The following is an 11,165-nucleotide window of genomic DNA, read 5'->3' as shown; positions in this document are numbered from 1 at the left end:
ACTCGCACACATGTTAGACTCCTTGGTCCGTGTTTCAAGACGGGTCGAATGGAAAGCCCACCAACCAACACCACGAGCGCGCAGGTGCACACGGCCCACCACAAGGGCGCACGCTTCGTTCCTCGACCACCGCAGCGGCAAACCAACAGGTAGTAATCCACTCGCGCTTGGGACGATGCAGCAACCCGTGTTGGTTTGCACCTCAAGTCGAGCGGCGGACCAGCCTGAGCCGTTACGCATCCGATCGAGACGCATCGATAGCCTCCATCCGCTTCCCTCCCAGCAATTTCAAGCACTCTTTAACTCTCTTTTCAAAGTCCTTTCATCTTTCCCTCACGGTACTTGTTCGCTATCGGTCTCTCACCTGTATTTAGCCTTGGACAGTATTTACCACCCAATTAGGGCTGCATTCCCAAACAACCCGACTCGTCGACAACGCCTCGTGATGCGGCAGGGTCCTAGGCCGACGGGGCTGTCACCCTCTCAGGTACCCCCTTCCAAGGGACTTGGCCCAGGTCTGCCGCTAAAGACGCTTCTACAGACTACAATTCAGGGAGCACCGCCGCCCGATTTTCATGTTGGGCTCTTCCCGGTTCGCTCGCCGCTACTAGGGGAATCCTTGTAAGTTTCTTTTCCTCCGCTTAATTATATGCTTAAACTCAGCAGGTGTTCTCGCCTGAGGTAGGGTAGCAAAGTTGGAGCTAAATCCACCCTACCCATGAGAGGACAAGAGAGAGCAAAGCAAGTTCGAGCGATGCCACACAAAGCCCGCATCAGCAAATGCCGACTGCCCATCCAAGGGGACAAGATCACCGTTCGCCGACGCACACCACGAAACATCGCTTGAGGTATTTCAGCCGATGGCACCACACGGGGCACGGACGACCAGCTCCACTTCTCCCTAGCATATTGCAGGGAGCGCGTTTGAATGGGATGTGACCCCCAGATAGACGTGCCCTCGACCGAGGCCTCAGGCGCAAATTGCGTTCAAAAACTCGATGATTCACAGGATTTTGAAATTCACACTAAGTATCGCATTTCGCTACGTTCTTCATCGTAACAAGAGCCGAGATATCCATTGTCGAGAGTTGTTTCCATGTGTATTACCGAAAAATCAGCCACAAAACTGAATAGGGGCACCCCCCACAACAAATGTAAGGCCAAGGGGAAAAAGGAGGAAAAACGCATGAGAGAAAGAGAAACAAAGGTGTCTAACCCCCTCACAGGGGGAGGCTCGAACAGAGGACAATCTCCCCCAGCCCCACACCCTCGCAAAAAGGGGGGAAATGCGTGGAACAGCAATCGAGAAGGACTAGGGTGGCCACCCCGGGAGCTCGCACTGCTTTTAGCCCTTCCCCGACACCAGCCCACAATGGTTCCCCCTTTTCTCCATAGAGTTAGGGACCGAAAGGAAGAAAAGGGTAGAAAACAAAGCACAAACAAGGCACAAGCCTCCCAAAGCCCCGTGCCTTCAGCAAAAGGGGGGAACTGAAGGGGACGACGATCAAGAAGGACTAGGGTGGCCACCCCGGGAGCTCGCACTGCGTTTCATCCTTCTGGAACACCAATCCACAACAATCCCACCTTTTCTCCATAATGCTAGGGGCCACGAGGAAGAAGGGAAGAAAACAACAAGAGAGAAAGGGATATATCAACCGTGGCTACCGGCTCACAAGGGGAGGCTTCAAATAGAGAACAAGCTTCCCCAACCCCGTGCCTTCGCAAAAAGGGGGGAACTGTAGGGGACGGTGATCGAGAAGGACTAGGGTGGCCACCCTGGGAACTCGCACTGCTTTTCGTCCTTCCCGAACACCAATCCACAAAAATCCCACCTTTTCTCCATAAAGCTAGGGGCCGAAAGGAAGAAGGGAAGAAAACAACATGAAAGAAAGAGAGATATCAAACACGTCGACCAGCTCAGAGGGGGAGGCTCAAACAGAGAACAAGCTTCCGGACCCCCGTTGTAAGGCCTCTGGGCATGAACGCGAACAGGCGCTGGGCGAGTCCCAGTGCACGATGGGCACGCGGGCGGGCGCGGGTGCACGACAGACACGCGCTGAACAGAAGTGCGATGAAAGGCCGAGTTGGATGCGACGAAAGGCAGACTTGGTGAAACGATGGTGCGTGGAGCGACATGGGCAGGCATATATGCGGATGCAATGACGCTCCCATGAGTTTATACGATGTGTGAGAGTTTGGTTATGCGATGGACGAGCCGACCATGTGGAGGGGCTTCGTGCCATTGTAAAAACATTGAAAGGAGGGGTCGGCCATGGGGCGACCTCCACACAAGACTCCATATAAGTATTGCGATGGAGGAGGCATTTGGAAGAACGGAGAAGTTCAGACTTCGCTCTCCAACGAGGAAAAAGTGCGAAGGAATGAATTAGCCGCAGCAAGGGCGAGGATGCGCCCGGGTGCTGGGCACGATTCATAGGTGCGCACGAAGGTTGGAGGTGTGGGCGGTGGAGCGCAAGGGCGCCTGCCCGCCGAAGCATAACTTGGAGTTGGGTTTGTGTTTGGCATGGGTCGTGCACGGGCGCACCCGCCCATATGACAAAGTGAACTCGGTTTTGTATTGTATTGTATTTTGGGTACAGGTTGGAGCGAGACCGCCGTGCGCTCTTGCACAGGCGGGCGCCCACCTTGTTTACAAACGCCGGTGGAGCGCTGCTCCCGGTCAATGTAAAATTTCTCCTATATAATAAAACGAAGATTATCTCTTGTATATTCTTGTTGGGTTATTATTATTCTTATATTGTTGATGGTTTCCGCACATTAATAATATGAATTCATGTTTATTATGAATTGTTGAAGGCGTAGTTTGTAAAGTTAACTAACGGTGAACAAGTTATTAACTTAGGCGGTGCCGCACCCGGCCAATTAAACGAAAAAAGAATTGGGGGCGTGACAGTTGGTATCAGAGCAGCTGATTCAGGGTATTGAAGGTTGAAGTTGCTACACAACTTCACCGAAGTGAAGTTGGTATCAGAGCTAGTCTGAAGACTTGGAGGAGTCTTGCAGGAAGCTGGGTGAAGTAGGTGCGCACACACTTGACAGTTGATATCTGAGCAAGGTTGCTCGTGACAGTGGAAGCAGGTACTTGCAAGTGGAGGAAGCTAGTTTCACATACAAGTGGAACAAGGGCTGGTTCATGGTTGCAAGGAACTTGGTGAAGCTGGTAAAGGTTGGAACCGGGTATCGTAGAGTTGGGCAGGTGGTACTACATGCTGGTCATACGATTTGGGCGCTTGTCAGGTGGGCAAGTGGGACTGCGTGTGGGCAGGTATACACGGTTTGGGCGTCTTGGACCAAACGAAGTACGAACCGGGGGAGACAGAGTACAAGGCATGGAGAGTTTGGGAGAAGGTGAAGGGAAGTTCTTGCTTACCTTATACAGGTTGAAGAGGTTGAAGGAAGAGAATCCCCAGATTCGAGATAAGCTTGAAGTCTTGGAAAAGAATGTTGAAGGAGAGCTTCTTCAACTTGGTTGGACAATGGAGCAAGGTGAAGTTTCAGATTGTGCTATCAAGGAAGAGGAAGTGATGATGATTGAAGATGTTGCAGACATGATCATGATGGAGGACGAGCTTGAGATTGATCAAGTTGGACCAGGATCGTGTATTTTGCAGACATGTATGGATGAGGGTACTCTCATAGAGGAAGCTCATGATGATAAAGTAAGTATTGATACTTGTGTTTCATTTGAGCATTTGGTGGATGGACCATATGCAAGGAAGGGAAAAGCCAGTTTGCCAATGCTAGGGAGGATCTTACCATGGATTTCTATGATGAGACCTTGTATGGAGAAGCAAGGATTGTCAACTGTTGCAGGACTTGTTGGGGTTGTTTGTGACCTTATGGTAGAAGGTACAAAGGCTCGTGACAAGGGAGGCACATGATGATCGTTGTGGAGGATTGGGTCATGCTTTAGCCACTTTGGCTAAGTGCCCAGCATGACTCATGGACAGGTTGAGGAGGGCACACATTTGATGATGCTTGGGTGGACTTCTCATGGCTGAGACCAAGAGATAGTCTTGGTGGACCTTTGGTGGAGGAGCTATGATGGAGAAACTCATGTGATGATGATATAGTTGGGTGACCGAGTTCACTAGACCGAAGACTGCAGACTTGGATGAGGATGACTGACTGTTATGATGGGTCTACTTGGTTGGACTACATGGACAACTTAGTCATGGACATCAGGATGGAGTTATGAGCAGACTATGGAGAGCTGAGGCATCTTGTAGGGACCTTTGAGCAGAGAGTTGTATGCTTGTTGGATGTTGGTTGGGGATGACTTATGGAGCTCATGATGACATGAGATTGTTGTGACTTTTAGGGACTTCATACATAGTGGACTTAGAGGATTTGATGCATTGAGGAGCTGTGGTCAGAGACTTTGATGCAGGATGGGGTGCATACTTTCAAGTACATGCATGGGTGTGACTTGAAAGAGTGACTTGATGTGGAGGACCGATATGAGACACTTTGGAGTGATGGAGTTACGATGATGATGATGCCTTGGTGGAAACACTTGGGGCATGAGTTGAGCCGGGACTCAACTACCTTTTGACACATGGGAGCTGATTGATCTATGATCATGGGTAGCACATGGATAGATGAGGCAGGTGTATACTTGTTTCTATGGAGACTTGAGGGTTGACACATTGCAAATGTGATGGAGGTAGCTTCATGGACTTGGATGTGGCATACCGAGAGTTGGAGTTTGATGAGATGGTCTCTTCATATGGAGGAGGCACACTTATGGATGATGTTGGAGTAGATGTGAATGACTTCGTGTAGCACATTGACACCAAACATCATGGATGACATGTTGTAGTTGAGATGAGGACTACTTCATGGACCTGAGCATGGTTTACTTATATGGATGGATTTTTGATCGAGTTCAGGATGTGACAGGATGCTTTGAGGAACAACTAATGGTGGCATGAGGATGTGAATTCTCATGGTTTGGGCGTGATGGTTGGATTAGATACCCAACTAGTTCAGACATGGGGGTTAACAGTGTGCAGAGATATGTTACCATTGTGTTGGAGTATCATGGCAGTAGTTCACATGAGGATGACACATGATGAGGTCGACACAATATGTTGCAGTGAGCAAGCAGCTTGAGATGGAGGGACCATCCTTCCACGATGGAGTAGCATGTGGAGATTATGACATGGTGGTTGATGATCATGGATTGAGATGACTTCCGATATATGACATATTGTTGAGATGAGATGTTGGCACATGGTTGAGGTGTGTTAGCACTTGTTGACATATCATGGGCAGTTTTGCACATGGTGGTGATGACATGATGGAGTTTGACACATTGTTGCGGTGGACATGTAGCTCGAGTTGGAGGGATCAACCTTCCATGGTGGAGAGCAGCATGAGGAGATTGTGACAAGGTGGTCAGTGATCATGGACATCTGATATATGACATACCTTGGTATGTGGTCTTGGTGACAGATGGCTACCAAGGTGAGACATGGTGGAGACAGTGGTTCTACATATGTTGCAAGGATGTTTGCCTTATGTGGAAAAGTTAACATCATGGATGGTGACGATCTTGGTGGATGGCTACCGTGATGGTATGTTGTCGAGGACGACAACGATTTCAGGTGGAGGAGGATGTAATGCCTCCCGACGTGAATGCGAATAGGCGGCGGGCGAGTCACCGTGCACGATGAGCACGTGGGCGGGCGCAGGTGCACGACGGACGCGCGCTGAACAGAAGTGAGATGAAAGGCCAAGTTGGATGCAACGAAAGGCAGACTTGGTGAAACGATGGTGCGTGGAGTGACACGGGCAGGCATATATGCGGATGCAATGACGCTCCCATGAGTTTATACGATGTGTGAGAGTTTGGTTATGCGATGGACGAGCCGACCATGTGGAGGGGCTTCGTGCCATTGTAAAAACATTGAAAGGAGGGGTCGGACATGGGGCGACCTCCACACAAGACTCCATATAAGTATTGCGATGGAGGAGGCATTTGCAATGAACGAAGAAGTTCAGACTTCACTCTGCAACGAGGGAAAGTGCGAAGGAATGAATTAGCCACAGCAAGGGTGAGGATGCGCCTGGGTGCCGGGCACGGTTCATAGGTGCGCACGAAGGTTGGAGGTGTGGGCGGTGGAGCGCAAGGGCGCCTGCCCGCCGAAGCATAACTTGGAGTTGGGTTTGTGTTGGGCGTGGGTCGTGCACGGGCACGCCCGCCCATACGACGAAGTGAACTTGGTTTTGTATTGTATTGTATTTGGGTAGAGGTTGGAGCGAGACCGCCGCGCGCTCTTGCACGGGCGGGTGCCCACCTTGTTTACAAACGTCGGTGGAGCGCTGCTCCCGGTCAATGTAAAATTTCTCCTATATAATAAAACGAAGATTATCTCTTGTATATTCTTGTTGGGTTATTATTATTCTTATATTTTTGATGGTTTCTGCACATTACTAATATGAATTCATGTTTATTATGAATTTTTGAAGGCGTAGTTCGTAAAGTTAACTAACGGTGAACAAGTTATTAACTTAGGCGGTGCCGCACCCAGCCAATTAAATGAAAAAAGAATTGGGGGCGTGACACCCGTGCCTCTGCAAAAACGGGGGAACTGCAGGGGATGGCGATCGAGAAGGACTAGGGTGGCCACCCTCGGAACTCACACTGCTTTTCGTCCTTCCTGAACACCAATCCACAACAATCCCACCTTTTCTCCATAAAGCCAAGGGGCCAAAAGCAAGAAGGGAAGTAAAAAATAGGAAAGTAAGAGATATCAAACGTGGCTACCAGCTCACAAGGGGAGGCTCAAACAGAGAACAAGCTTCCCAAACCCCGCGCCTTTGAAAAAAGGGGGGAACTGCAGGGGACGGCGATCGAGAAGGACTAGGGTGGCCACCCTGGGAACTCGCACTACTTTTCGTCCTTCCCGAACACCAATCCACAACAATCCCACCTCTCCTCCGTAAAGCTAGGGGCAAAAGGAAGAAGGGAAGAAAACAACACCAAAGAAACAAAGATCCCAAGAAAAGAGAGAAGCTCAACAACACGTCGAGTAGATGTCTGCTAACCAAAAAGAAATAAAACAAGGCACCCAATCAAAAACGTGTCCCACCTCTTCACACCCTCCCACATGCATTCAGCACAACACCCTTTCCAACTTTACAACATAGCAAACAACCAAGCAAATAAATCACAACCTAAAACTGACCAATAGAAAAGACAAGGGCCACGATGAGACCAGTGTCTGGAGCACGTCACTGAGAGGCACACAGCCCCCCAACCCAGCGGCACAAGGCTTCAAACGAAAAATAGACCACTACCAATAACACAAACCCACCACGCTCTTGCACCCCTCTGTGTACAAAACACCCAACAACCTTTCCAGCGAGAGAGTCAACGGGGGTCAAAGAATCAAACTCCAAAGAGGAGTTGTCACGGGCCGACACTCAATGCTGGAGAAAGCCGTGGGCCACAAATACATCGATGGTGCAAGGCCACTAGAGAGAGGGACGTTTGCAAAGCGCACACCACGAAACAAAGAAATGATGCAAGTCCCACAAAAAACCCACAATCCAAAGGGAGGAACAAAGACACGACCCGCTACTTCTTTTTCCCTCAGAAGGGGAGTGGGTCACGAGAGGACGAGGAATTCCCTCGACGGCAAAGGCACGAGATAAGATTGCCACCCTCATGCCTGTCGGTGGGGAAAATTGCGATCTCGATGGAGCTCAGACCGAGGGATGGGTTTTTCATTACCTCGACACCCAACCCTTCCACGAGGGCATGTCGAGGAACGGTCGGGAGGGACTAGGGTGGCCAGCCCAATGGGTTGAACCGCTCTTCATCCATCCCATACTGACCGCACCCCGACAATCTCGCCTCACGGAAGGTTTGAGCTACCAGGCGCGCGCGCAACCACTCCCTCGACCCAACCACCAGCGAAAAAGCTCACCCAAGCAACACATCAACCGTCGCCGCCTTTTCGAGAGAACCAACTATGGAAGCCCGCACCCTTGGCCCATGCCTTCCAACGAACAAAAGACCGAGCACCGCCACTACAAATGAGTCCGAATTTATCCATCGTATTTACTGAGCACCTCAACTCTACAGCAACCATGCCCGGTCGAACAGATCATTGGAAGGGCTCCCAAGAAACAAGCTTTCGGAGCCCCTGCAGAAACACATTTGGGGGAAGACAAACAAAGGATGGGTGGGACAAGCACAAGCATGGCTTGCAAGCACACACGAAAAAACAAGCGTAGTTACCTCGAGACAAGCAACCAACAATGTTCCCGCTAAACACCAAACCCGCTCCCCTAGAGACGCACCACAAAGTCCCACATTGCAATTGAAACCCAACCAACCCGAACCAAAAAAGAAAACCCCTGCTATCAATGATCCTACCACAGGTTCACCTACGGTAACTTTGTTATGACTTCTCCTTCCTCTAAATGATAAGGTTCAATGAACTTCTCATAACGTCGATGTCGGAAAACCACCATCGTCGACGCAATCCGAACACTTCACCGGATCATTCAATCAGTAGGAGTGACGGGCGATGTGTACAAAGGGCAGGGACGTAGTCAACACGAGTTGATGACACGCGCTTACTAGGAATTCCTCGTTGAAGACCAATAATTGCAATGGTCTATCCCCATCACGATGCAATTTGAGAAGATTTCCCAATCCTCTCGAACCAGGAATAAAAAATCGTTGGCTGCATCAGTGTAGCGCTAGTGCGGCCTAGAACATCTAAGGGCATCACAGACCTGTTATTGCCTCAAAATTCCATGGCCTAAATGGCCATAGTCCCTCTAAGAAGCTGGCCGCGAAGGTGAACCTCCGCGTAGCTAGTTAGCAGGCTGAGGTCTCGTTCGTTATCGGAATTAACCAGACAAATCGCTCCACCAACTAAGAATGGCCATGCACCACCACCCATAAAATCAAGAAAGAGATCTTAATATGTCAATCCTTACTATGTCTGGACCTGGTAAGTTTCCCCATGTTGATTCAAATTAAGCCGTAGGCTCCACTCCTGGTGGTGCCCTTCCATAAATTCCTTTAAGTTTCAGCCTTGCGACCATACTCCCCCCAGAACCCAAACACTCTGATTTCTCAGAAGGTGTTGGCGGAGTCCTTAGAGCAACATCCGCCGATCCCTGGTCGGCTTCGTTTATGGTTGAGACTAGGATGGTATCTGATCGTCTTCGAGCCCCCAACTTTCATTCTTGATTAATGAAAACATCCTTGGAAAATGCTTTCGCAGTGGTTCGTCTTTCATAAATCCAAGAATTTCACATATGACAATGAAATACGAATGCCCCCGACAGACCCTATTAATCATTACACCGGTCCTGAAGGCCAACACAATAGGACCAGACTCCTATCACGTTATTCCATGCTAATGTATTCAGAGCATAAGTTTGCTTTGAGCACTCTAATTTTTTCAAAGTAACAACGTCGACACTGCGACCTAGCCAATTAAGGCCAGGAGCAAGCCACCAACAAAAGGGACGGAAGGGCAAGTGCACACCGAGTAGGCGGACCGACCCTTACGACCCAAGATCCAACTACAAGCTTTTTAACTGCAACAACTTAAATATATGCTATTGGAGCTGGAATTACCACGGCTGCTGGCACCAAACTTGCCCTCCAATGGATCCTCGTTAAGGGATTTAAATTGTACTCATTCCAATTACCAGACTCGATGAGCCCAGTATTGTTATTTATTGTCACTACCTCCCCATGTCAGGATTGGGTAATTTGCGTGCCTGCTACCTTCCTTGGATGTGGTAGCCGTTTCTCAGGCTCCCTCTCCGGAATCTAACCCTAATTCTCCGTCACCTATCACCACCATGGTAGGCCTCTATCCTACCATCAAAAGTTGATAGAGTAGAAATTTGAATGAAGCATTGCCAGCACAAGGGCTGTGCGATCCGTCGAGTTATCATGATTCACTGGAGAAGCGGGCAAGCCCTCGCTGGCCTTTTATCTAAAAAATGCATCCCTTCCAAAGAGTCGAGACTTGGTGCACGTATTAGCTCTAGAATTACTACGGTTATCCGAGTAGTATGGTACCATAAAAAAAACTATAACTGATTTAATGAGCCATCCGTAGTTTCACAGTCTGAATTAGTTCATACTTAGACATGCATGGCTTAATCTTTGAGAAAAGCATATGACTACTGGCAGGATCAACCAAGTAGCACCCTCCCGCTTCAAAGGGCATTCCAGGCGCTCTCTTACCGAGAGCCAGCCTGAACACCCATCAAGTCAAAGAGACGTCAAAATATCATGTAAAACTTTTATGCCTTGCACCTCTTGCATCCCAAGAAGGAAGCACACGCAACATGCCAAGGAAACAAATGGGGAGACCTGTCGAGCCACAATGCACCAAGGCCACTCCGGAGTTTGTAGCCATGGCCCAACCAACAAGAAAACAAGCGATCACTCACCGACTCCCTTAGAAATGCCTCCAAAGGCCTCCACGCCCCGCACCGAGGGCACCTAGGAGTCCACCCAGACAGTAGCAATGATGGACCTCGATCACCCGATCGCCTGTGGCAGCCTCGATGCAAAGGAAACAAATGGAGAATGACCAACCATGCAACCTCTATATTACAAATGAGCCACAACCCTCCCTGCCCCCACACCGAGGCCACCTAGGAATCCACCCGGACAGCAGCAATGATGGACCTCGATCTCCCGACCGCTTGTGGTAGCCTCGATGCGAAGGAAAAGGAAGGAAATAAAAAGAGGACGACTGACTGCACAAATCCTATCATAGAGAGGCCATACAAACCTCCCCACCCCGCACCGATGCCACCTAGGAGTCCACCTGGACAGCAGCAACAGTGGACCTCGATCGGATGATCGCCTGTGGCAGCCTCGACACAAAGGCAAGGGAAGGAAATCATACAAGACAAACCGAGCCCACAACCTCCCTTAGAAATGCCCCCCAACCCACCCCTCCCCTCCCCACACAGGGGCCACCTAGGAGTCCACCCGGACAGCAGCAACGATGGACCTCGATTGCATGATCGCCTGCGGTAGCCTCAATCCAGAGAGGAAACGGAAGGAAATAAAACAAGACCAACCGAGCCCACAACCTCTCTCAGAAATTCCCCCTGACCCTCCACGCCATGCACCGAGGCCACCT

At 49.8% G+C, this 11,165-nt stretch overlaps 3 non-coding genes across 3 annotated transcripts in view; all 3 read right to left on the bottom strand.

Annotated features, from left to right (window-relative positions):
- The window catches only part of LOC149168348 (25S ribosomal RNA), a 3,362-nt gene extending 2,672 nt beyond the window's left edge, over positions 1 to 690 (bottom strand). The window contains exon 1 of the ribosomal RNA XR_016259977.1: positions 1 to 690. This exon is cut by the window's left edge and continues 2,672 nt beyond it. This is a non-coding gene — a ribosomal RNA (25S ribosomal RNA).
- A 246-nt stretch (positions 691 to 936) lies between these two features.
- LOC149168347 (5.8S ribosomal RNA) lies at positions 937 to 1,090 on the bottom strand. The gene has a single exon (XR_016259937.1). It is a non-coding gene; the product is annotated as a 5.8S ribosomal RNA (ribosomal RNA).
- Positions 1,091 to 8,398: 7,308 nt separating this feature from the next.
- Positions 8,399 to 10,211, bottom strand: LOC149168346 (18S ribosomal RNA). Its single transcript, XR_016259962.1, has one exon. It is a non-coding gene; the product is annotated as an 18S ribosomal RNA (ribosomal RNA).
- Between the last annotated feature and the right edge of the window lie 954 nt (positions 10,212 to 11,165).

This window comes from Pinus tabuliformis, chromosome 4_2 (genome assembly GCF_031772625.1).
Source record: "Pinus tabuliformis cultivar Carrire ecotype Pingquan chromosome 4_2, CPIR1, whole genome shotgun sequence".
NCBI lineage: Eukaryota > Viridiplantae > Streptophyta > Pinopsida > Pinales > Pinaceae > Pinus > Pinus tabuliformis.
Note: the sequence above shows the minus strand (reverse complement) of the source record. Positions and strands in the feature narration are given on the sequence as shown.